Below are 26,607 nucleotides of genomic sequence, written 5' to 3' on the forward strand. Positions count from 1 at the left end.
AAGCACAGGATTACTTGCGTTTTGGGTTATTATCTTTGGATAGTATATACATTATTTACGTATGTGTTGTTCCTTACTTTATGTGACTAAACCCCAGCCTTTGTACATCTGAGTCTTCATCTTGAATCATTTAATATTCTCTGTATGTATTTTGTTGTTTTTTGTATTTTTCAATACAATTTTATTGATTACTACAGTTGGAGGAGATATAATTAAATACCCAGTGAATGTGACGCAAATCTTCCATATTGGAAAAACAGAGGTAAACACTGCAGAGTGATTTTTGGGTTTGTCTATAGACCCCACAGCATCACTGAGGAATTGGTGTAGGGGCTGAATAATCAGATGGTATAGGCTGTGCAGTTTGCTACAGGGGCGGATTTCTTTTCCTTGATGCACAATTGTCTTTTCCACCATATTAACTATGTAATTCTGTAAGGACATACAGATATGCATGAACTTGTTTTTCTATGACATATTAAGTATTTCATTTTGATTAATTACTCTAAACATCCTGACGGATTCCCCTTAATTGCAGGTGTAACAGACAGTATGAAAGATTTTACTCAGTCTACTTAAGCGCATTTATGATTCAAGCTATTTACATAACTTATTTATGGGATAATATATTACCATTACTGTATATACATTATATAATGATATATTCATGCACAAATAAATACCAATTGCTTTGAATAGAAGTAATATTATGTTCATCAAACTAAAGGATATATTGGAAAAAGCATTACATGTACACATTTGTTATTCTCACTTTTTTTTTATTTTTTTTTTACCAATAAGTGATTTGTGGAAAAACAACAAATAATAATGGCAAAAGAGAAACAAGCATGCAATTTGGAGAGTTATATTTAATATTGAATGCAATCAATGTATTGCATTTATTTTTCTTAAGGCTTGCTGCTGTTGTGTAGCACTGGTTGGCAATTTAATCTGATACAATAAAGAACTAAGAAGAAGTGGAAATGTTGAAGCAGCCAAAACGACAGTTTTGATCTCCCACAACTGACAACCATATGGTGGAAATGTTAATTAGAAGGTATAGACATTGACAGGGTTAAGGCTTTGTTTCTGGGACTAAGGAATAAAAAAAATTAGCTTTTTTTCATTATTTTTTTTATAGATGAATCAATGTACCACACACGATTTCATTTATTATGTTTCAATTGTAGTTTTAAATATCCCACTCATTCAGGAAGAGAGGATAAAAATCACCGGCTGTGAGGGAAGTGGCTACATACAATAGCTACACAACAATGTGAACCTATCATGTTCATAGTGGTATGTCTTCTCTTTGTTGGATTTCAAGAAAGAAAACAAAAAAACCTTAACACAGGTTGCAATTTTGTCAAAGCAATATATAATAATGTCTTTATAAGCTTTCTTGCTGTGTTAAAAGTACATGGCAACAAACATAAAGAATATAATTCCTTTTAAAATGCTGAACTATAAGGTACGCCTATTGTGTCATTTATAAATCACCTTTAAAGAAAACTATAAACCTATTATTTGTTCCATTACACATTTGGTGGTTTTATGTACACCTAGAAAAATACCATTCATTTTCTCTACTTATGCTATATTCTAGTGTTACAATTGACCAGACCTGTCGTACTGTTGTACAATTGCATGTGTTTGCCGCTACCTCAATTTGTAAAAAAGTAAGCCTCATAGAATATCCTTTTGATTTCAGTTTTGTAAAAGGTGTACTGTATACCAACCACTTGCATGCCAAAAGGACATTATTCTAGTAGATAAGAGATTACCGTAAACGAATACATTTGCAAAGTGCTTATTTGCTATTAAAAAATCCCTTCTTAATTCTACAGTTCTTCACAAAAGATGTTATTGCCTAAACCAGTGAAAATATATACAGCTCTGGCAAAAATTAAGAGACCACTGCAAAATGTTCAGTTTGTCTGATTTTTCTCTTTATGGGTATATTTTTGAGTAAAATGTAAATTGTTCGTTTATTCTATAAACTTCTGACAACATGTCTCCAAATTTCCAAGCAATAAACTCAGGAAGAGTTCATAAATCAATATTTTTTGGAATAACCATGATTTTTAATCACAGCTTTCATGTGTCTTGGCATGCTTTCCATCAGTCTTTCACACTGATTCTGGCACACAAATGTAAGCAGTTCTTCTTTGTTTAATATGTGACTATCCAACATCCTCTTGATTACATTCCAGAGGTTTTCAATGGGGTTCAGGTCTGGAGATTGGGCTGCCCATGACAGGGTTTTGATGTGATGGTCACTTAATTTTTGTCAGAGCTGTATATGTAGTGCAAAGTAAGTCTAGATAACTTAGTCTACGTTCACATTTGCGGTCTGCGCCGCAGCGTCGGGCGCCGCAGCGTCGCCGCATGCGTCATGCGCCCCTATATTTAACATGGGGGCGCATGGACATGCGTCGCACTTGCGTTTTGCGCCGCATGCGTCCCTGCGGCGCCCGCGTCCGGGCGCAGAGGACGCAGCAAGTTGCATTTTTGCTGCGTCCAAAATCAATCAAAAAAAGGACGCATGCGGAGCAAAACGCAGCATTGTGCATGCGTTTTGCTGCGTTTTTGTTTGCGTTGTGCGTTGCGGCGCACAACGCAAATGTGAACGTAGCTTTAATGACTGATCGCTGTCTTTCACCGTTTCTAGTGCCTATCCAGTCTTCTTCTGTGACTTGCATTTCTATATGCTGGATCATACTTGAGTCTATTGCTCTGATCTATTAAAGCAATTGCTCAAAAAAGCATAAATTGCTTGCAAAAGTAAAAAAATTGGGAACGCAACTCAAATCTGCTCAATAACTTAGCAAATTTAAGGGGCGTGACCCAACAGCTCGTCTAATTTGCAGTCTGGTGAGAAGAGGACTGGTAGGTCACTGGAAATCTGGGAACATGATGATTAGTAGAAATATTAACACAAACTGCATTATGCACAGAGGGGGAAAAAGTATTTAGTCAGTGTCCAATTGTGCAAGTTCTCCCACTTAAAAAGATGAGAAAGGCCTGTAATTGACATCACATGTAGACTAGTGATGAGTGAACGTGCTCGCCACTACTCGTTACTCGCCCGAGTATCGCTAGGCTCGGCGTACTCGGCGAGCAGCGAGAATTTCCAGGATTATTCGGCAGTAACTGCAGTCTCCACCCAGACTGGCGGACTTTGGAGACCCAATCACGGTGCAGGGATTGTCTGCCAGGCCATGAAATGCCGCAGCCATCTTTGTTGTGTTCGTGCAGTGATTGGCTGGGCCGTACAGCATCATTCCGAGTATAAGAGACCCGTCGCCGCCCTGCTCGCCGTATTCTGTTCCTGTTTCAGCGAGAATAGGGGAACTGCTGCCGAGATTGGGTTAGAATCGTGGTTTTAGAGTTAATGTAGGTCTGCAACTGTTACATCCACAACTCCTCAGAAACCAACAGTCCTTTTTAGGCCTAATTCGTGGGTCCTGATATTGCAGCGCTAGGCAGGCAGGGGACAGCATATCTACATCAGTGCAAGGCCTGCAGGCACTGTATGTACGTCAATTGGTCCCACTGCATTATTCCCAAAGCTCCATAACTGCCTGCTGCTGCAGCTTATTTACTGTCTATATATCTATTTTTTTTTTTTTTTAATTCCCCCCCCAAAAAAAAATACAGTCTGTTCTGTCAGACTGAGGCCTGCTGAAAAGTTCTAGTTTGTCAGGCATACGTAGCATAGTTGTGTGTGCTACCCTTGTGCCCCTTTTTTTTGGGGGGGGTGTTTTAAATTCAACGAAAAAGGCCTCATATTTCTGCATGCTCCAAGTTTGGTCATTGGAGGCCGGTGTATTTATTTTTGGGCTGTGTGATACTCAAATTCTATACAGCACTATTTAGCATAAAAAAAAATGAAAGGCCACAGATTTGCCAGTGTGGTATTTCTGTTACAGCCATCATATATCTCTTTGCTCCAAGTTTGGTCATTGGAGGCAGGTGTACTTATTTTTTGGCTGTGGGATACTAAAATTCAATACAGTGCTATTTAGCATAAAAAAATTGAAAGGCCACTGATTTGCCAGTGTGGTATTTCCGTTACAGCCGTCATATATCTCTGTGCTCCAAGTTTGGGCATTGGAGGCCGGTGTACTTATTTTTTGGCAGTGTGATACTCAAATTCTATGCAGCACTATTTCGCGCAAATTAACTTTAAAAAAAAAAAATTGAATACAGTCTGTTAGGTCAGGCTGAGGCCTGGCTGGTGTTTGGGTTTGAAAAATCATAGATTTGCAGGCAGACTGATCACATATTATTTCGCAACTAATAAAGACATTTGTGTTGAGCATTTGAAATAGTGCAGTAGTCCATTTAAAATGGTTAAGGCAAGGGTCAAGGGACAAGGAAGTGGATGTAATGCTGATGGTGCATCCAGAGGACGAGGCCGTGGCCAAGGTGAAAGTGGGCAACAATAAAGACCCACATCTTCTCGCTCGACCTTCCTGTCCCAGTTTCTAGGGGACCGCAGCACACCACTATTGAAGCCAGAGCAGTGTGAAACGGTTGTTGGTTGGATAGCAGATAATGCTTCCAGTCACTTAGCCACCACCACCTTGTCTTCCACACGGTCAAGTCTGAGTAGCCATGAGTGTGGCCAGAATATTCCTCACCCTGATCCTCCTTCCTCCCACCATGCCGAGTGCCCTGAGACAACTGATCCCACACTTGGACACTCTGAAGAGCTGTTCAGTTTTCCATTTCAAGATTCAGAAATCTCTGCCAGTCAACTTGAAGTGGGGAAAGATGAGATCGCATGTAGAGCTGCCCAAAGCTTTGACCAGCCCCGGTCACATGAAGACGATGGTGGGAAAGTGTCACAAGAGGTGGACGATGATGAGACACAATTGCCAGAAAGTCAGGAGGAGGAGCAGGGTGAAGATGTGGAAGATGAGGTGGTGGATGACATAGTGACTGACCCAACCTGGCAGGAGGACATGCATAGTGAGGACAGCAGCACAAATAGGGAAGGAGGCATATCCCCCAACAGGCAGGAAGAAGCAGTGTGGTGGCCACAGACAGAAGGCATGCATCCGTTCCCCGTAACACCAACATGAGTGAAGTTGTCATTCCACCTGTGAGACCTTCCCAAGTCTGGCTATTTTTAAAGACCCTGCCGATAACCCCAAACATGCCATTTGCAGCACCTGCCATGCCTGCATCAGCAGGGGTAGCAAAACAACCAGCCTGACCACAAGCAACATGATCAGGCACATGCAAGCAAAGCACCCGACTTTGTGGGCCGAACCCAAGGCTCCAGGACCACTGCCTGCTGGTCACACCACTGCTTCTTCCACTATTTTGCGTAGAAGCCAATACCCAGTACACCGTGCATGTGGAGATGCCGCTAGCCCTGCACCTGTTGGGGCCCACAGTCAAGCAGCACCATCAGCAAGCACATACACGTCCTTATCCCAGCACAGCGTTCAGTTGTCTATAACCCAGTCTTTAAAATGCAAGCGGAAATACCCAGCCACACCACAAAGGCCACAGTCCTCAATTCTAATATTTCTCTTCTGCTTGCGCTAGAAATGCTGCCTTTTAGGCTTGTTGAGACGGAAGCTTTCCACAACCTGATGGCGGCGGTCGTCCCAAGGTACTCGGTCCCCAGTCGCCACTATTTCTCCCAGTGTGCTGTAGTGGCATTTCACCAGCATGTGTCCCATAACATTACCCGTGCCCTCAACAATGCTGTTACCGGGAAAGTCCACCTAACCACGGACACATGGACAAGTGCTTGTGGGCAGGGACGGTACATCTCAATGATGGCCCACTGGGTTAACATAGTGGAAGCCGGGACCCAGTCAGACCTTGGGATGGAACACATCCTCCCCATGCTGAGGATTGCTGGCCCTACGTCAATCAGGGTTGCCCCCACAGTCTACAGCTCCTGCACCCCTTCCTCCTCATCCTCCATCTCTGAAATCAACACATCAGTCAGAAGCTGGAAGCACTGCAGCACTGCCTCTGCCAAGCAGCAACAGGCTGTGTTGAAACTAATCTGCATAAGTGACAAACCGCACCATGCAGAAGAGTTGGGGACAGCACTGAAAGAGCTGTCAGATGCTTGGATGACACCGCTGAATCTACAGCCAGGCCTGGTCGTGTGTGATAATGGCTGCAACCTAGTGGCGGCTCTGAGGCAAGGTGAGCTCACACACATACCATGCTTGGCTCATGTGCTTAACCTCGTGGTTCAACATTTTCTGAAAAGCTACCCAGAGCTGCTGGATCTGCTAGTGAAAGTACGCCATCTGTCTGCCCATTTTAGAAAGTCAGCTACAGCTTCAGCCGCCCTTGCCATGTTTCAGCAGTGTTTTCAGCTTCCAGCTCACTGACTGTTGTGTGATGTCCCCACGCTCTGGAACTCTACGCTGCATATGTTGGAAAGGATTTGTGAGCAGAAGAGGTCCATTGTTGACTACCAACATCAACAAGGCCATCGATTTTCAGGTCAGACTCCACACATAAGACCCCAGGAGTGGACATGGATGTCAGACATATGTAACATCCTCCAAAACTTTGAGGACTGCACCAAGATGGTGAGCGGCGATGACACCATAATTAGCATCACCATCCCGCTTCTCTGCATTCTGAAAAACTCTCTGCTCACCATCAAAGAGGATGCATTGCAGGTGGAGCACGAGGACATGGAGCAAGGAAACATACAGGGGGATTACACTCAGCCCAGCCTCATGTCTTTACAACATGGATTGGTAGGCAATGAGGAGGAGGAAGAACAGGAGCCACTTTCATGCGCTATAGACGGTACTACAAACACATCTGTATTAGCTTATGTTCAGTGGGGATGACCTGAGGACAGGGAGGAGGAGGATGAGGATGAGGAGGACAGCATGGTCAGTCGCCCTGTTGGTGAGGACACGGAAAACTTGTCTGTTAGCAGTCTGGTACGCATGGCTGACTTTATGTTGCGCTGCATTTCACGTGATCCTCGGATTATCAAAATTTTGGGTGACACTCATTACTGGTTGGTGACACTTCTAGACCCACGCTACATGGAGAACTTTCAATCTCTTCTGCCTGAGGCAGATAGGTGTACTAAAATGTTGCAGTACCTCAGGGCCTTTGTAGCGGAATTACTGGCAGCAGACATCAGAGTTTGTTGTACATCCAAGGACTCCAAGCGAGAGCGACAGAAGTACAATCCAGCTCAGGCAGGGGAACAATGGCAAAGTTCTGGGACAGTTTTCTCAGACCCTCCCATCATGGCGGCACAGAGGCAAGGGGTGCTGTCACAAGAAGTGCAGTGTTTGGCAAGATGGTGAGAGACTACCTTGCGGATCGTACAAACGTCCTCTGTAATTCCTCTGTGCCTTTTAATTATTGGGTATTCAAGCTGGACACGTGGCATGAACTGGCTCTCTACGCCTTGGAGGTCCTGGCCTGCCCTGCTGTTAGCGTTCTGTCGGATAGGGTTTTTAGTGCCGCTGGTGGAATTATATCAGATAAGTGCATCCGACTGTCAACTGAAAATGCTGACAGGCTGACTCTTATAAAAATGAACAAAGCCTGGATTGGGAAAGACTTCTGTACACCACCAAGTGAAAACAGCGAAACATAACCTCAAATACATTCTCTCTTTTGGGAGGTGTATTCTCATGCACCTCTTCACAACCACACATGAGTATACGCTTCCAGATTTGGTCTTTTTGTTCTTATCTTCCTCCTTATCCTCATCCTCCTCATCCAGAACCACTATATCACCATGGTTAATTTGGTCTGTATGGTGCATTTTGGCCAACGGTGCTGTGATGGCACTCTTTTATGTTTTTTAAAAAAGGACAAAACATTGGGGAATTGGGAATGATATTACATTGGACCTACTTCTTAACTCTGTCTCCTGCAATCTGTCCTGTACCTGCCAGTAGATCACCAGGGTGAACGTGCTCTGTATGGTGCATGTTGGCCAAGGGGGCTGTGATGGCACTCTTATTTTAAAAAAAGGATTTTACATTGGGGAATTGGGCATGACATTACATTGGGCCTACTTCTTAACTCTGTCTCCTGCAATCTGTCCTGTACCTGCCAGTAGATCACCAGGGTGAACGTGCTCTGTACTGTTATAGCCCAGTGAATTTTGGGCAAGGGGGCTATGATGGCACTATTTTTTTAAGTCCAAAAAGGAAAACACATTGGGGAATTGGGCATGACATTACATTGGCCTACTTCTTAACTCTGTCTCCTGCAATCTGTCCTGTACCTGCCAGTAGATCACCAGGGTGAACGTGCTCTGCACTGCTATATGCCAATGAATTTTGGGCAGGGGGGATGTGGTGGCACTCTTTTATTTTTTTTAAAATGGATCCCACATTGGGGATTTGGGCATGACATTCCATTGGGCTGACTTCTTAACTCGGTCTCCTGCAATCTAAAATGTACCTGCCACTATATCACCAGGGTGAACGTGCTCAGTACTGTTATAGGCCGTAGAAGTTTGGGCTAGGGGCATGCGATGACACTAGTGTATTTTTAAAAAAGGTATCCACATTGGGGAATTGTTTGGCAGATCATGCACTGCATTACAAGTCTCAGAGACCCACACCACTACATTGGCCCTAATTCTTAACTCTGCCTCCTGCAATGTCTCTTCCTTATCTCCGACATGACCTGGGTGAACATGCTTTGTACTGTTATAGGCCTGTGAAGTTTGGGGGGCTGTGATGGCAATAGTATATTTTTAAAAAAGGTACCCCCCATTGGTGAAACCACATCCTTGATGGCAAACACTTCACATTTGTGTACCTTAAAGAGCTCACTTGAAAAGCTACTTTTTGAGTTGCCTGGTTGCTCAAATTGGACACAATACACTTCATATAAATTTGATAAAGCAATGCTGTTAGTTTGGCTCAGTAGTTCATTTAAAATATAGCTTTGTCCATTATATTAGTTTCTCTCCTTGAGAGCTACAACTTTGGCTGCCTCAAATGTACAAATGGCGAATATACAAATGGCGATTTGTAAGCAGGATTGAAATACTGTACACCGAATGCATTCAGACAATGACATAGCGGCATGTCTTGTAAAAGATTTACAGATGTGACAGACAATGCTAATAGTGACACAATCTTGATAAATGTTTGTTTACTCACTTCACAAACAGTTCGAAGCCTCTATATGTTTGCTGTTTGTCATTGTAAAACATTAAGGTTTACTGAAACTCTGCCTGTGGTGGTTTAATCTAAATCCTTGTGGCTTTTTTTTTTATAGGGGTTTATGGCCCCTTGTCTGATGAGTAGTGTTGAGCATTCCGATACCGCAAGTATCGGGTATCGGCCGATATTTGCTGTATCGGAATTCCGATACCGAGTTCCGATATTTTTGTGATATTGGAAATCGCAATCGGAAGTTCCCAGTGTATGGTTCCCAGGGTCTGGAGGAGAGGAGACTCTCCTTCAGGCCCTGGGATCCATATTCATGTAAAAAATAAAGAATAAAAATAAAAAATATGGATATACTCACCCCTCCGGCGGACCCTGGACCTTAGCGATGTAACCGGCAGCCTCCGTTCCTAAGAATGCAGTGAGTGTAGGACCTGCGATGACGTCGCGGCTTGTGATTGGTCGCGTGAGCGGTCACATGAGCGGTCATGCGACCAATCACAAGCTGCGACGTCATCGAAGGTCCTTCACTCTGCATTCTTAGGAACGGAGGCTGCCGGTTACATCGCTAAGGTCCAGGGTCCGCCGGAGGGGTGAGTATATCCAAATTTTTTATTTTTATAGGTTTTTTTTTACATGAATAAGGATCCCAGGGCCTGAAGGAGAGTTTCCTCTCCTTCAGACCCTGGGAACCATCCAGGATACCTTCCGATATTTGTGTCCCATTGACTTGTATTGGTATCGGGTATCGGCGAGATCCGATATTTTGCCGGTATCGGCCGATCCAATCCGATACCGATACTTTCGAATATCGGAAGGTATCGCTCAACACTACTGATGAGTCCATGATATCTCAGTTTCATCCAACCTTGAAAAGTGGCCACTTGAAGGTCTGGGTGAAACTAGAGTTACTACATAGTGTAAATCACTATATAAGACCAGAGAAACATGACTAAGACAGATGCCAAAACTGGGGTACCTGAACATGTACAGTGTGCTGATACCTGCATAATTGGGGACGCCCATGCAGTGTAGGCAATCTCCCAGGGGTTCTCTGTCTTGGTGTTGCTTCTCGGATATTCCAGACGGATGATATTTAAAAGCCTCTTGGTGATGATCTAAGTAGACTGTATGAAGTTAATCTTCATATATACGTAATCCATATATTTATGTAATTCTTATATGTACTTATTAACCTTTGTATGTTATTGTTAACATATACCAAAATGTACGCATTCACACTATTCAATCTTAATTTTCCTTGAATTTTGCAGTTTGCAATGAAATTGCTTTGTATTGCAAGGATTAGCCTTTTTTAAAACCGTATCTGAACCTTAGTGTTAAAAACATGGCAAACACAATTGCCAAATTCTCCTGTAAATAATTCAGCAAAGAGGGAACCATAATACCATTAAAAAATAAGAGTTGACTTTCATGGGCCCATCCAGTATGTGGGTTCCAAGGCGTAATGGGGTGCATATGACTGACTATGCAGCAGGGCTCGCCTTCCTGCCAATGTGTAAAACAAAAAAGTACGGAGTACAAAATGCATATTGTGAAGTGGATTTTCATGGGCACATCCACTATGTGGGTTCCAAGGCCTAATGGGGTGCATATGACTATGCAGCAGGGCTCGCCTTCCTGCCAATGTGTAAAACCAAGGAGTATGGGAGTACAAAATGCATATCGTGAAGTGGATTTTCATGGGCACATCCACTATGTGGGTTCCGAGGCCTAATGGGGTGCATATGACTGACTGTGCAGCAGGGTTCGCCTTGCTGGCAATGTGTAAAACCAAGGAGTACGTGAGTACAAAATGCATATTGTGAAGTGGATTTTCATGGGCCCATCCAGTATGTGGGTTCCAAGGCCTAATGGAGTGCATATGACTGACTATGCAGGAAGGCTCTCCTTCCAGCTAATGTGTAAAACAAAGGAGTACGGGAGTACAAAATGCATATTGTGAAGTGGATTTTCATGGGACCATCCACTATGTGGGTTCCAAGGCCTAATGGCATGCATATGACTATGCAGCAGGGCTGGCCTTGCCATCAATGTCTAAAACCAAGGAGTACAGAGCACACAATGCATATTGTGAAGTGGATTTTAATGGGCCCATCCACTATGTGGGTTCAAAGGCTTATTGGGGTGCATATGAATTGGTAGCAGGGCAGGTCTTGAATTCAATACAACACTTTTTCAGGAGTCCCCCCTGGACATCTTATGACAGGGGTATTGTAGTGCGTCGTAATTCTTGGCAGCCCATCCACTCACAGCATAGGCTACAACAGCTTAGGAGACCCACTGTTTCATAATGGCCCTTTAAGAAGATTAATGCCACCTGATGCACCAATAAAAATAGGCTCGGTGACTTTAAGAGTCCCTCCTTCGTAAATGAAACAAGATGGGTCTGCTTATGTGTCACACACCACATGGCCAGCTAGGGTTGTTAAATGTTACAATGACATTTCCCAGTGAATGCATTTGTAGTGGTTGAAAGCAATGTTAAAGTTGAAAAACGCTTCAAAAACACTGCGTCTGAACTAAGCCTAAGTGGGAGAGGAAATTTTCGGTCTGGGGTTAAATATTTGGCCTTACAGGCAAGTCATTAACCTGCAAAGGATGTACCTTGACATATTTCCAAGCAAAACCCGTTTTGGTTTCGTTTTCATGTGTTTTTTGTGGCACCGGGAAAAATGGCATGAATCTTGGAAAAAAATGATTAAATCTGTGAACTAGGAGTCAGGAATGCTTCCAGGGGCGATTCCCATGATGTACCTGTGTCATTTGAGCAGTGTTTCCATCATTTTCAGATGTTTTTAGACCTTAAAAGGACCCCCGGGGGGATCGCGGTAAAAATTCTCGGGTCTCCCATAGACTTACATTGGGCTCATTGTTCTGGCCGAGTACTCGAGTATTTCAATCTGCTCGACCTGAGCAACAAGCACCCGAGCATTTTAGTGCTTGCCCATCACTAATGTAGACCATAACTATGAGAGTCAAAATGAGATAACAATAATAATAATAACAACAAATCCAGAAAATCACCTTGTCAGATTTGGCAAGATTTATTTTGCAAATTATGGTAGAAAATAAGTATTTGGTCATTAATAAAAGTTAATCTCAATATTTTGTTATAAATCCTTTGCTGGCAAAGATAGTGGTCAATCGTTTTCTGTAAGTCTTCACAAGGTTGGCACACACTGTTGGTGGTATGTTGGCCCATTCCAACATGCAAATCTCCTCTAGAGCAATGATGTTTTGGGCCTGTCGCTGGGCAACATGGAATTTCAACTCCCTCCAAAGGTTTTCTATGGGGTTGAGATCTGGAGACTGGCTAGGCCACTCCAGGACCTTCATATTCTTCTTACAAAGCCACTCCTTTGCTGCCCTGGCGGTGTGCTTTGGATAATTATCATGCTGAAAGACCCATCCACTTTTCACCTTCAATGCCCTTGCTGATGGAAGGAGGATTGCACTCAAAATCTCACAAAACATGGCCCCATTTATTCTTTCATGTACATGGATCAGTCATCCTTTTCCCTTTGCAGAGAAACAGCCACAAAGCATGATGTTGCCATCCCCATGCTTCACAATAGGTATGTTGTTCTTTAGATGCAATTGAGCATTCTGTCTCTTTCAAACATGAAGAGTTTTGCTTCTACCAAATAGTTCTACTTTGGTTTCATCAGGCCTATGACCTACTATCAATACTCTTCTGGATAATCCAAATGCTCTCTAGCAAACTTCAGATGGGCCATGACATGTATTGGTTTAAGCAGGGGGACACGTTTGGCACTGCAGGATCTGAGTCCCTGGTGGCGTAGTGTGTTACTGATAGTAGCCTTTGTTATGGTGGTCCCAGTTCTATGCAGGTCATTCACCAGGTCCCCCCGTGAGGTTCTGGGCTTTTTGATCGTCACTCTCGTGATCATTTTAACCCCACGGGGTGAGATCTTGCTTGGAGCCCTAGATCAAGGAAGATTATCAGTGGTCTTGTATGTCTTCTATTTTATTATTATCAGTTGATTTCATCACACCAAGCTGCTTGCCTATTACAGATTCTGTCTTCCCAGCCTGGTGAAGGGCTACAATTTTGTTTCTGGTGTCCTTCGACAGCTCTTTGGTCTTCACCATAGTGGAGTTTGGAGTGTGACTGAAGTTGTGGACTTAAATAACAAGTTCAAACAAGTGTCATTACTACAGGTAATGAGTGGAGGACAGAGGAGTGTCTTAAAGCAGAAGTTACAGGTCTGTGAGAGGCAGAAATCTTGCATGATTTTAGGTGACCAAATACTTATTTTCCACCATAATTTCAAAATAAATCTTGCCAAATTAGACAAGGTGATTATGTGGATTTGTTTTCTCATTTTGACTCTCATAGTTGTGGTCTACCTATGATGTCAACTAAAGGCCTCTCTGATCTTTTTAAGTGGGAGGACTTGCACAATTGGTCGCTGACTAAATACTTTTTTCCCCACTGTATACATTTACACAGCTTTTGTGCACAAAAATATTCATGGAAGTGCTTTTTTATTTTAATGTTTGTTACTCGATACCTAAATTAGAGGATACCTGTACAGAGAACTAGTGGTGGGCGATGAGTTGGTAAGTGCTGCTCCTTAGCTGGGTAGATTGCTCTATCCACTAGCTCCAGTCCCTCTGTGCTTCTCCGATACTGAAGAGGCAAAGCTGTTAGTGCTTGCTGCATCTTGGGGCACACACTATGGGCGACCTGTGAGACATCGCCACTGGTCCAAACTGTCAATCAAGTAGGAGCGCACCATATAATGGTGAAACATTTCATTTAACTTCCTCTCCAATTTAACACTAAGAGGTCATCTAAGACAAGCATACATATGGACATATTATGCTCAATTTTTAACCTCCAACCTTTGTATATATGAATAATACCTTTTTCTTTAATGTTGTTTTATTACTCTTATAAACACTTAATGTGTAGCCTAAATGCACAGTGGTTGTTTTTATTATTGAGATGTGTGATGTGTTAATAAAGTCTTCAGAGACTCCAATGGTCTCATTAGCATTGCTCACATTCTATAACACACGGACTGTGTACCATAACAGCTTTCAGCTGCTCACACAGGTTAAGATCAATTCTATACCATTAATGCAGCTATATTCTTTGTAATTCAAAAATCAAATAATAAATACTAGAGTATATAATCTCCAGTTACCCAGGTTGTGATTCACGCATATGGGAGCAAAAACATCTAATTGGCTTCTGTCCTAGTCATGGCCTTTAATATTGGTAAACATTGTGCAGATGGATAACATAATGAGATAGAACTCAGGCAGAGGAAATTCAATTTCAAGGCCTGTGGATCTTCCTTCTGATCATATTCCACTCTCTATTAGATGGTGAATCCCTCAATATATATGGCATCTATGACTTCAAAAAATGGACAATAACATTTTGTTTGCACTCCATTACCAAGAAGTAACATTAAGTACCCTAATTATAATGCACTGTATAGAATACTGTTATCTAGAAAGCAGTGTACAGTATATATGTTAAAGCTCTAAAAACCTCAATTCTTCATTGAATTTGCACCTTTGTTCTGGAGTGTAAAATGGTTCTAACAATGCCTTTTTTTTTAGCCTCAGCAATTATTTAATTTGTGCCTTTTCTAAGATATCTTTGCTTGCTTTTGTCTATCTTTTTTTAATTAGCATTGTATGCTTGTTTTTTATTAATGTTTTAGACCAATTCATAATTTGTGACTTTTTGAAATGTTGCCAATTTTTTGTGCAATTAAACTAGAGTACCGTTTGATTGTATTTTTGGACAGTTGAAGACGAACATGTGACTTTTCAAAAGAATAATGTGACTTTAGGCCCCAAAAAATAAAAGACAAAAAAAACAGCATTTATGATTTTGTGCAAAACTAATCAACCCAAGCGCACCTTGTTGAAAAATATGGCACAAAAAACGGCAATAAATACAAGGAGACAAAAAAAGTCATTTCAAAATAACTGCAAATGATGACCCAGGGTCAAAGTTTCATACAATGTAATGATCTTATATCAATGTGATGAATCATATGAGGTTTCCATTGTGTGAGTAAATAGACAAATGTTCAGCAATTGCTGCTGATGTTCCAAGTAAACAAGTATCCCATTGTACATGAGCGAACCCACTGATGTTCGGGTTCGTCAGGTTAGGCCAAACTATGGTTGAAAGTTTGGCATCCAAACTTGATAACGAACTTGAATCCAATAGAAATCAATGGGGACCTGAAGATTGGTGCTTTAAAATTGTAGTAAAATGGTCACAGTAAGGGCTAGGAGGCTGCAAAAGGAAGCAAAATGAGGGCAAGAGCAGGACAATTGCCCTGCAAACAAATGTGGATAGGAGCGTGACTTAAAATAACATATAATAAAAAGATTAAAAATTATAATCTTGAACCAGTAGGCTGAGGTCCAAGTGGAGGAGGAGGTGGACATGGTGGAGTTGATGGAGGTAGCGAACACTATTTTTGTGTTTTTGATTTTTTTATTTATTTTTTGAGGTGTACTCTGAAAACAGGCTCTGTGGCGGCACTTTGCATACAGGCCTGGTAACAATCTTCTGGCCACTCTCTCTCTGTATACTGTATATATGGAGTCAAGGCCAGCTGAGTGACTTGGGCAGTTCGGAGAAAGAGGTGGTGGTCACGCTGCCCCAGCAACATGTCCGACCCTAGCCAGTATGTCGGCTGCTCCTGGCCAGCACGCTAAAGAACTGAGCACACTAAAGCCAGCTCAATGGAGCTCCCTGACAACACATGTTTGGTTTGTACACTGTGCCATCAGAGACTAAAGTGAGGCATAATTGTTCTTAACGTGAGCACCACCTGCATGACCAGACCTGAATGCAATGCACGAGCTGCAGAGGAGTACACACCTGAGCCTTTTCCAGATCTGTCAATTCTTTCTGATGCATGGCTCGATCCTACTGACTATGTCAAATGTAAAGTGACTAAGGGCTGTAACCATGGCAGAGCTGTTGCTTCATAATGCCCTGGCACTTTACAAGAAAAGATAGGTCCTGGCAGGGTGTTGTCATAGTGAGGGTCTTGCTCTCGTGCAGGCTGCCTTTAGCCAATGCCATTGGCTGGCCAGGACCAAAAATTTCACAGATTAGTAAAGAAGACTTATGTTTTAACATGTGGACTTTTCTGAACTTGATAATAGTTATGTACAAGAGATAGCGGGTACACAATCTTAAGTATGTTTCCTTCACAATGAAAAGCATTTTCACATATATTGTTTTCTTTTACTGTAGGCTACTCCAGAGCCAGTGAAGCATACTGTTTCGCCTTACTTTGCCACAACTTATCTTCTATGCCACAGTTGTGATCAGCGAGTTTCTCTCTGCTTGCTCAGCGGTTCCGCGTCATATTACTAGGAAAACTCTGGATTTACCGCTTGGGACCTCCAGTAGTCCCACACTCTCAGCCCTCTTTAGCTCCATTACCTTCAGTCCTAGCAAGCTCTCGGGTTTCTTGTGGCACGTTGTCCTATCCAAGGATCCTTTTAAGGTGGAAGGCTAAAGGCCCTGTCACACTTAGCGACGCTAAAGCGATCCCGACAACGATACGACCTGTCAGGGATCGTTGCTGCGTCACTATGTGGTCGCTGGTGAGATGTCAAACAGTGAGATCTTCCCAACGACGCAGCAGCGATGCGGCGACCTGTAGCGACCTGTACAATGATGTCGTTGGTCGTTGTGACCCTGTCACATGGCAGCTATTATGACGATTCAGACCTCGATGAGGGACGTCCTGTGTGACGTTGTAGTCAACGAGGTCATTGGTAAGGTGTCAAACACAGCGATGTGTGCTACCCAGCGGGACCTCAACGATCAAAAAAAGGTCCAGGCCATTCCGACATGACCAGCGATCTCACAGCAGGAGCCTGGTCGCTGCTACGTGTCAAACATAGCGAGATCGCTACTGAGGTCGCTGTTGCGTCACAAAACTTGTGACTCAGCAGCGATCTCGCTATCGACCTCCCTTAGTGTGATGGGGGCTTAAGGGGTGATCTTATTACAATGTATAAATACATGAGGGGACAGTACAAATACCTTTTTAATGATCTTTTTACTCAGACCTGAGACGGGGACAAGGGGGCATCCTCTACCTCTGGAGGAAAGAAGGTTTAAGCATAATAACAGATGCGGATTCTTTACTGTAAGAGCAGTGAGACTATGGAACTCTCTGCCGTATGATGTTGTAATGAGTGATTCATTAATTAAATTTAAGAGGGGACTGGATACCTTTCTGGAAAAGTATAATGTTACAGGGTATATACATTAGATTCCTTGATAGGGCGTTGATCCAGGGAACTAGTCTGATTGCCATATGTGGAGTCGGGAAGGAATTTTTTTTCCCCAATGTGGAGCTTACGGTTTGCCACAAGGGTTTTTTTTTGCCTTCCTCTGGATCAACATGTTAGGGCATGTTAGGTTAGGATATGGGTTGAACTAGATGGACTTAAAGTCTTTCTTCAACCTTATAAACTATGTTACTATGTTTCTACAATAAATCTCTTCAGGATCGCACTATCCCTGTCCATACATCTCTTTAGATTGTGGATCACCTCTTGCCAGCACTGCACATTTGATACTTCTTCACACAGTTGTTTCCCTATCACTAAGCACTCCAGCTGTGGGCTAGTCAAAACATTAACTCTCTCTGACCTTGAAATCTGTTGCTGGGCAGATGTAACCTTTCACCCACATTCTATGCAAACACTACAATACCTATCTCTATCATGCATTGCATTACTAAACAATATAATCTTACATAACATCTTACGTTATATTTATCAAAATTACCTATAATACTGTTATACTCTATGGATTACATTATACTATCAATACTTATCATACTATATATAGTATATACCACAAAATATGCAAATGACGCATAACACTTATTCACATAAAGCAATTGGCATCTACGGGGTTTGTTCACACCTCTTACAAATCTATAATTTACTGGTGAAATGACCAACAAGAAGTATAGTTTTCCATTTATTTGCTGTTTTGGTGTTTATCGTTTGGGATAAAAAATTTAAATTTTCAATAGTTCAGACACCGATGATACCAAATATGTTCATTTTTGTATTTTTTAAAATGTTTCTGAGCTTATTTGCTGTGGTATCATCGTAGACACAGGGGCCTTCAATAAGCTATTGGCATCATCCAATCGCCATCCCTGTTTCTAACCTTTTAAATGTTGATTTCACAATTGACAAAAACATAATGAGTTTAAATTTTTATATATAGTTCCTGCTGTCAATGGAATATGCTCAGCTATTTAGCTTAATCCATGCAGTAAGTGCGCACATCTACTGTAAAAGTATGGCAAATGTCACCAAGGTGTTAAAGAGGCTGTCTATGTTTATATTTTTATGTCCTTGTTGAAAAATAACAAAATAATGTTACTCACTATCTGCCACCCAATGCTGCCTTTTCACTTCTCCACTGGTTGACATGGCTGTAACGGTGATTTTGCGACTACAGCATGTGACCACTGCAGCCAATCACTTGATTTGGCTTATGACTGATCAGAAAACGATCGCCAAACATAAATTCAGCATGAGTATGACACATTCGGATTCGCGATCGGAAACACAAGCTAAATTTTATAAAATTGGGAAAAATCGGAAACATTCGGTAAAAAGTGCGGGAAAATATTTGCGTTGCCACAAAAGGTTTTTCAGCACTTTTGCAATGATAATGGTGGTGTATCAGTAGCATGGGACAAATGTTTTATAAGGGGAGTGGGTTAGCAGAGTTCACAGGCTCAGCGTGCTTGTAAACAGTAATTTTTTTACCTAACTTTATGTGTGCACATTGCGGCTAGCCAATCAGGGTGCAGGAAACATCCAAAGTGTCCTGACTCAACGGCTTGTGTCATTGGCTGCTGAAATCACATGTCCCTCGACATATAAAGAGCGAACATCTTGTTTTAGCGCCATTTTGACACTAACAACACAAAGAGGCTGATCCAGATTCTGGCACTGTTAGCAGCTAGATTTTAGCTAGTTAGCTATGTAGTTGTTTCTTACTCAGATAGTTTATCTAGGTAGTATCCTGTGTGGCTGTGAAATCGACCTTCCAGCAATTTTTATTTTGTTTTGCCATTACTGAGGTCCACAGACAAAGACAGCAGGGACATGTCATGCAAGTGTATTGAGCACTGCTTCTATTGTGCTCCATGCACAAGTATAACATCATAAAGCTTATTTTTTCACTAGCTAAATGTGAAACAGCATGCCATATCCCACCTGGACATTTAGTGGTGTGGTGACATTGTCCTGTGATTTGAGCTGTTGTGCATGAAGAAATATGTTTTTGGGGCAGTTGCTACAGTGATTCACCACGTCATATCTCACCTTGTTATTTAGTAGCGGTGAAATTGCACAGTGTGCATAGCTCATGCACATTAAAAAAAGTATACATTTTTTCTGTTACTAAATGTGATACAGCCCACCATATCCCACATTGTAATTTTGTGGTGGTGAAATTTTTGTGTGTGCAGAGCTGCTGCACGAAGAAAAAACACTTTTTTTGGTTTTACAAACATGATGCAGCAGGCTAAATCCGAATTTAAAATTGTTTGGAGCATATCTTTTAGGTTATATAGGCCTCACCCACACTTAAAAAAATTCTTCTGTTACTAACGTCGTACAGAAGAGGACATCTCACTTTCAAATTGTTTGTAGTATCTAGTCTGTTATAGAGGCCTAATATACAAGCACCAATAAAATTCTTCTGTTACTAACATTGTACAGTAGGGGCCATCTGACTTTCAAATTGCTTGTAGCATCTAGTCTGTTACAGAGGCCTGATCCACAGCCCCCCAAAAATTCTTATGTTACTAACATCATACAATAGGGGACATCTTAGGCTATGTGCACACGCTGCGGATTTTGCTGCTGGTCCGCAGCGTTTTCCCATGTGTTTACAGTACAATGTAAACACATGGGAAACGCAATCTGCAATGCACAAGCTGTGGAAAAAAACACGCGGAAACGCAGCGGTTTACATTCCGCAGCATGTCAATTCTTTGTGCTGAATCCGCAGCGGTTTTACACCTGCTCCATAATAGAAAACCACAGGTATAAAACTGCAGTGGAATCCGCACAAAAACTGCGGTAAATCCGCAATAAATCCGCAGGAAAAACGCGCAGTTTTTGCACTGCGGATTTATCAAATCCGCTGTGGAAAAATCCGCAGAGGATCTTTCTACGTGTGCACATACCCTTAATTTCAAATTGTTTGCAGTATCTAGACTGTTATAGAGACCTAATCCACAGCCCCCCCAAATTCTTCTGTTACTAACGTTGTACAGTAGGGGACATCTCACTTTCAAATTGTTTGAAGCATGTAGTCTGTTATTGAGGTCTCATCCACAGGCCCCCCCCTAAAATGTTTATGTTACTAACATCGTACAGTAGGTGACATTTCACTTTCAAATCGTTTGTAGCATCTAGTCTGTTATAGAGGCTAATCCACAGGCCCCCCCAAAATTATTGTGTTACTACTAACTTCATACAGTATAGTAGATTTAATTTTAAAATTGTTCTCAGCATATTTTTTTGTCATACAGGCCTCATTCACACACAAACAATTCTTTCTTCTGTGACTTACAAGATTCAGCACACCAAATTTCACCTTGTTATTTGTTGCAGCTGAAATTCAGCTGTTTGCAGAGCTGGTGCAGAGTTTCAAATCTTATTTTTTGTTGCAAATACTGTGCTCCTACCACACTATCTGAGCAACATGACTAGAAAAAACAAAGCCGTGATGGAAGGGGAATTAGGCTTGGTGTTCAAGGTGTACGTGGGGTAGGTGGTAATGTTTGTGAAAGCACTAGTGAACCAGCAATGTCACATCCTATGCAATGAGAACAGACAACTTCTGTTACTGGATGAGTTACTCCACTACCTCTCTTTGGCAGATGCACAGCAGTATGCCTTCTTGATGAGGCCCAGAAAGAGTGTGCCTTCGAGTGGATGGCAAGCGCAGCTTCAAGTGGCCTCTCCTCCTCTTCCTCCACTTCAATATTACACCCAGTTCAGTCCATAGAATTGGCGCCCAAATTACCCTTGCTCCCCCCCACATCTCAGCTCTCCAACCATACAACTGACTGTACGGAACCACAAATGGATGAGTCTAAAGAGCTGTTCACACATTCTTTGTCATGGTCCTCAGAAGTGTGCTCAAAAGCTTCGCAGAGTCAAGAGGGGGAAATCTGCACTGATGCCAATTTTTTTTAGCTTGGATCCGGGGCAGGACAAATTACGGTCCGAAATGCATCCTGACCCTCGTCATTAGATGTTAACCATTGGGGGAGGGGATCCTGATGAGACTCAGATAGCTGAGGCTCACGTGGACTGTACTGTGCTGTCAGGGCTGGAAGAAGAGGAGGGCGACTTCAAGGGCAAGGAATATGATAACACAGAAGATGATGAGGTAGTAGATACTAGTTGTCATGAACTCAGAGGCACACAGCTGAGTAGGCAATCTGAAGAGGAAGGCAAGGAAGTTACATTACGCTGTATATTGCAGACATGTAGTTATGCAGCCACGACGAGCAATGCATCCTCAGAGACAACTGTGACTGAGACCAGAAGCATCTGTAAGTCTGTAACTCGCAGGGGTGGCCAAGTCTGGGCCTTTTTTTGACACTGCAAAGGATAAGCCAACTCACCTTATCTGCCAACGTTGCAAAAAAAAAACTGAGTAGAGGTAAGAAGTGCAATAATTTGACTAATACATGTAAGAACCTTCACATGCGCAATCAACATGCGTTACTATGGGAATCCCACTGCTCTTGAATGCAGACCTCAACAACCATCAGCCACCACATCAATCACATCCGCTGCTCCTTCCTCCTCCTCTATTACCGTGCCAACTATTGAGACACTGGTCTCTGACCGCATAACCTCAGGTTCTTTACTCGCTCCAGTCATGCTGACTGAGAGCCTGCTGTCAGCTGTAATGGAAGTGGACATGCCTGCTGTTTTTGACAGATCTCAGAGAACAATCACACCACAACTTTATCAATTCATCATAACATCTTCACCTGCACCTCTCTCACAGTCCAGCAGTTTGTCCGGTTCATCGTACTCCACCCTCTCTCAGCACTGCAGCCTGCCCTTGGTACCACAGTTGTAGTCATGTAAAAGATTGCTTCCTCCTACACATGAGAAAGTTAAGAGGTTAAACTTCACCATCTCAACTCTGTTAGCCATGAACATGCTGCCTTTCCGCCTGGTAGATACAGATGGTTTCTGAAAGCTGATGGCCATCGGAGTCCCCCAGTACCAATTGCCCAGATGCCATTACTTTTTTAAGAAAGCTATGTCTGCGCTACACTAACATGTTGCAGACAACATCAACCATTCCTTGACTAAATCTATACCTGCTAGTGTGCATTTCACCACAGACACATGGACAAATAAGCATGGCCAATGGCGTTACATCTCGCTGACTGGGCACTGGGTGGCTGTTGTGGCTGTGGGGGCAGGCACTGCTCCACAAGTTTTGGAATCCCCAAGGCTTGCATGACAAACCTCTAAATGTAACACTTCCTCCACTGTGTCTGCCTTCTCCTCTTGGGCCTCCACCTGCGTCCTCAACCTCTGCCTTAATGAGACACACATTTTAACAGTGCAGAGTGAATCCCCACCTCCTCCATACTGCGCAGCCAGGGCTCACCACTAGGGTTGAGCGAAACGGGTCGTTCATTTTCAAAAGTCGCCGACTTTTGGCTAAGTCGGCGTCTCATGAAACCCAATCCGACCCCTGTGCTTGTCGGCCATGCGGTACGCGACTTTCGCGCCAAAGTCGCGTTTCAATGACGCGAAAAGCGCCATTTCTCAGCCAATGAAGGTGAACGCAGAGTGTGGGCAGCGTGATGACATAGGTCCTGGTCCCCACCATCTTAGAGAAGGGCATTGCAGTGATTGGCTTGCTGTCTGCGGCGTCACAGGGGCTATAAAGGGGCGTTCCCGCCGACCGCCATCTCACTGCTGCTGATCTGAGCTTAGGGAGAACTTGCTGCCGCTTCGTCAGAAGCAGGGATAGCGTTAGGCAGGGTCCACTAACCACCAAACCGCTTGTGCTGTAGCGATTTCCACTGTCCAACACCACCTTCGGTGTGCAGGGACAGTGGAAGCTACATTTTTTTCTTTTTTTTTTCTTTCAGCGCTGTAGCTCATTGGGCTGCCCTAGAAGGCTCCGTGATAGCTGTATTGCTGTGTGTACGCCACTGTGGAAACCAACTGCTTTTTTCAAAGCACATATCCTCTTGTTCCTTCCTTTCTGCACAGCTATCTTTTTTGTTTGTCCACACTTTTTATTTAATTTGTGCATCAGTCCACTCCTATTGCTGCCTGCCATACCTGGCTGAGATTACTGCAGGGAGATAGTAATTGTAGGACAGTCCCTGTTTTTTTTTTTTTGTGGGAGATTAAGATTTGCATTTCTGCTAGAGTGCCATCCCTGTGTGTGCCATCTCTCACTGAGTGGGCCACAGAAAGCCTATTTATTTTTTTCCTTGATTTGGGTTCTAAAATCTACCTCACCAAAAAAACACTACATCAATCAGTGGGAGAAAAATATTGGCCTCAGTCAGGGCTTGTGTGCCACTCCTGTGTGTGCCATCTCTCATTCAGTGGGCCATAGAAAGCCTTTTTTATTTATTTTTTTTTTTAAATTTGGTTTCTACAGTCTCCCTGAAAAAACAAAAAAATAAATAAAAAAACAGTGGGAGATTAATATTGCCCTTTCAGCTTGTGTGCCAGTCTTGACTCCTGGGTGTGCCACCTCTCTCTCTCAAATTGTGGGCCATAGAAAGCCTATTTATTTTTTTCCTTGATTTGGGTTCTAAAATCTACCTCGACAAAAAAACACTACATCAATCAGTGGGAGAAAAATATTGGCTTCAGTCAGGGCCTGTGTGCCACTCCTGTGTGTGCCATCTCTCACTTAGTGGGCCATAGAAAGCCTATTTCTTTTTTTCCTTGATTTGGGTTCGAAAATCTACCTTAACAAAAAAACACTACATCAATCAGTGGGAGAAAAATATTGGCCTCAGTCAGGGCTTTTGTGCCACTCCTGTGTGTGCCATCTCTCACTTAGTGGGCCATAGGAAGCCTATTTATTTTTTTCCTTGATTTGGGTTCAAAAATCTACCTTAACAAAAAAACACTACATCAATCAGTGGGAGAAAAATATTGGCCTCAGTCAGGGCTTGTGTGCCACTCCTGTGTGTGCCATCTCTCACTTAGTGGGCCATAGAAAGCCTATTTCTTTTTTTCCTTGATTTGGGTTCGAAAATCTACCTTAACAAAAACACACTACATCAATCAGTGGGAGAAAAATATTGGCCTCAGTCAGGGCTTTTGTGCCACTCCTGTGTGTGCCATCTCTCACTTAGTGGGCCATAGAAAGCCTATTTATTTTTTTCCTTGATTTGGGTTCGAAAATCTACCTTAAAAAAAAACACTACATCAATCAGTGGGAGAAAAATATTGGCCTCAGTCAGGGCCTGTGTGCCACTCCTGTGTGTGCCATCTCTCACTCAGTGGGCCATAGAAAGCCTATTTATTTTTTTCCTTGATTTGGGTTCGAAAATGTACCTTAACAAAAAAACACTACATCAATCAGTGGGAGAAAAATATTGGCCTCAGTCAGGGCTTGTGTGCCACTCCTGTGTGTGCCATCTCTCACTTAGTGGGCCATAGAAAGCCTATTTCTTTTTTTCCTTGATTTGGGTTCGAAAATCTACCTTAACAAAAAAACACTACATCAATCAGTGGGAGAAAAATATTGGCCTCAGTCAGGGCTTTTGTGCCACTCCTGTGTGTGCCATCTCTCACTTAGTGGGCCATAGAAAGCCTATTTATTTTTTTCCTTGATTTGGGTTCGAAAATCTACCTTAAAAAAAAACACTACATCAATCAGTGGGAGAAAAATATTGGCCTCAGTCAGGGCCTGTGTGCCACTCCTGTGTGTGCCATCTCTCACTCAGTGGGCCATAGAAAGCCTATTTATTTTTTTCCTTGATTTGGGTTCGAAAATGTACCTTAACAAAAAACACTACATCAATCAGTGGGAGAAAAATATTGGCCTCAGTCAGGGCTTGTGTGCCACTCCTGTGTGTGCCATCTCTCACTTAGTGGGCCATAGAAAGCCTATTTATTTTTTTCCTTGATTTGGGTTCGAAAATCTACCTTAAAAAAAACACTACATCAATCAGTGGGAGAAAAATATTGGCCTCAGTCAGGGCTTTTGTGCCACTCCTGTGTGTGCCATCTCTCACTTAGTGGGCCATAGGAAGCCTATTTATTTTTTTCCTTGATTTGGGTTCAAAAATCTACCTTAACAAAAAAACACTACATCAATCAGTGGGAGAAAAATATTGGCCTCAGTCAGGGCTTGTGTGCCACTCCTGTGTGTGCCATCTCTCACTTAGTGGGCCATAGAAAGCCTATTTCTTTTTTTCCTTGATTTGGGTTCAAAAATCTACCTTAACAAAAAAACACTACATCAATCAGTGGGAGAAAAATATTGGCCTCAGTCAGGGCTTGTGTGCCACTCCTGTGTGTGCCATCTCTCACTTAGTGGGCCATAGAAAGCCTATTTCTTGTTTTCCTTGATTTGGGTTCGAAAATCTACCTTAACAAAAAAACACTACATCAATCAGTGGGAGAAAAATATTGGCCTCAGTCAGGGCTTGTGTGCCACTCCTGTGTGTGCCATCTCTCACTTAGTGGGCCATAGAAAGCCTATTTATTTTTTTCCTTGATTTGGGTTCTAAAATCTACCTCAACAAAAAAACACTACATCAATCAGTGGGAGTAAAATATTGGCCTCAGTCAGGGCTTGTGTGCCACTCCTGTGTGTGCCATCTCTCACTCAGTGGGCCATAGAAAGCCTATTTCTTTTTTTCCTTGATTTGGGTTCGAAAATCTACCTTAACAAAAAAACACTACATCAATCAGTGGGAGAAAAATATTGGCCTCAGTCAGGGCTTGTGTGCCACTCCTGTGTGTGCCATCTCTCACTTAGTGGGCCATAGAAAGCCTATTTCTTTTTTTCCTTGATTTGGGTTCGAAAATCTACCTTAACAAAAAAACACTACATCAATCAGTGGGAGAAAAATATTGGCCTCAGTCAGGGCTTGTGTGCCACTCCTGTGTGTGCCATCTCTCACTTAGTGGGCCATAGAAAGCCTATTTATTTTTTTCCTTGATTTGGGTTCGAAAATCTACCTTAACAAAAAAACACTACATCAATCAGTGGGAGAAAAATATTGGCCTCAGTCAGGGCTTGTGTGCCACTCCTGTGTGTGCCATCTCTCACTTAGTGGGCCATAGAAAGCCTATTTATTTTTTTCCTAGATTTGGGTTCGAAAATCTACCTTAAAAA

The sequence above is a fragment of the Ranitomeya variabilis genome, chromosome 5 (assembly GCF_051348905.1).
Source record: "Ranitomeya variabilis isolate aRanVar5 chromosome 5, aRanVar5.hap1, whole genome shotgun sequence".
NCBI classification, from domain to species: Eukaryota; Metazoa; Chordata; class Amphibia; order Anura; family Dendrobatidae; genus Ranitomeya; species Ranitomeya variabilis.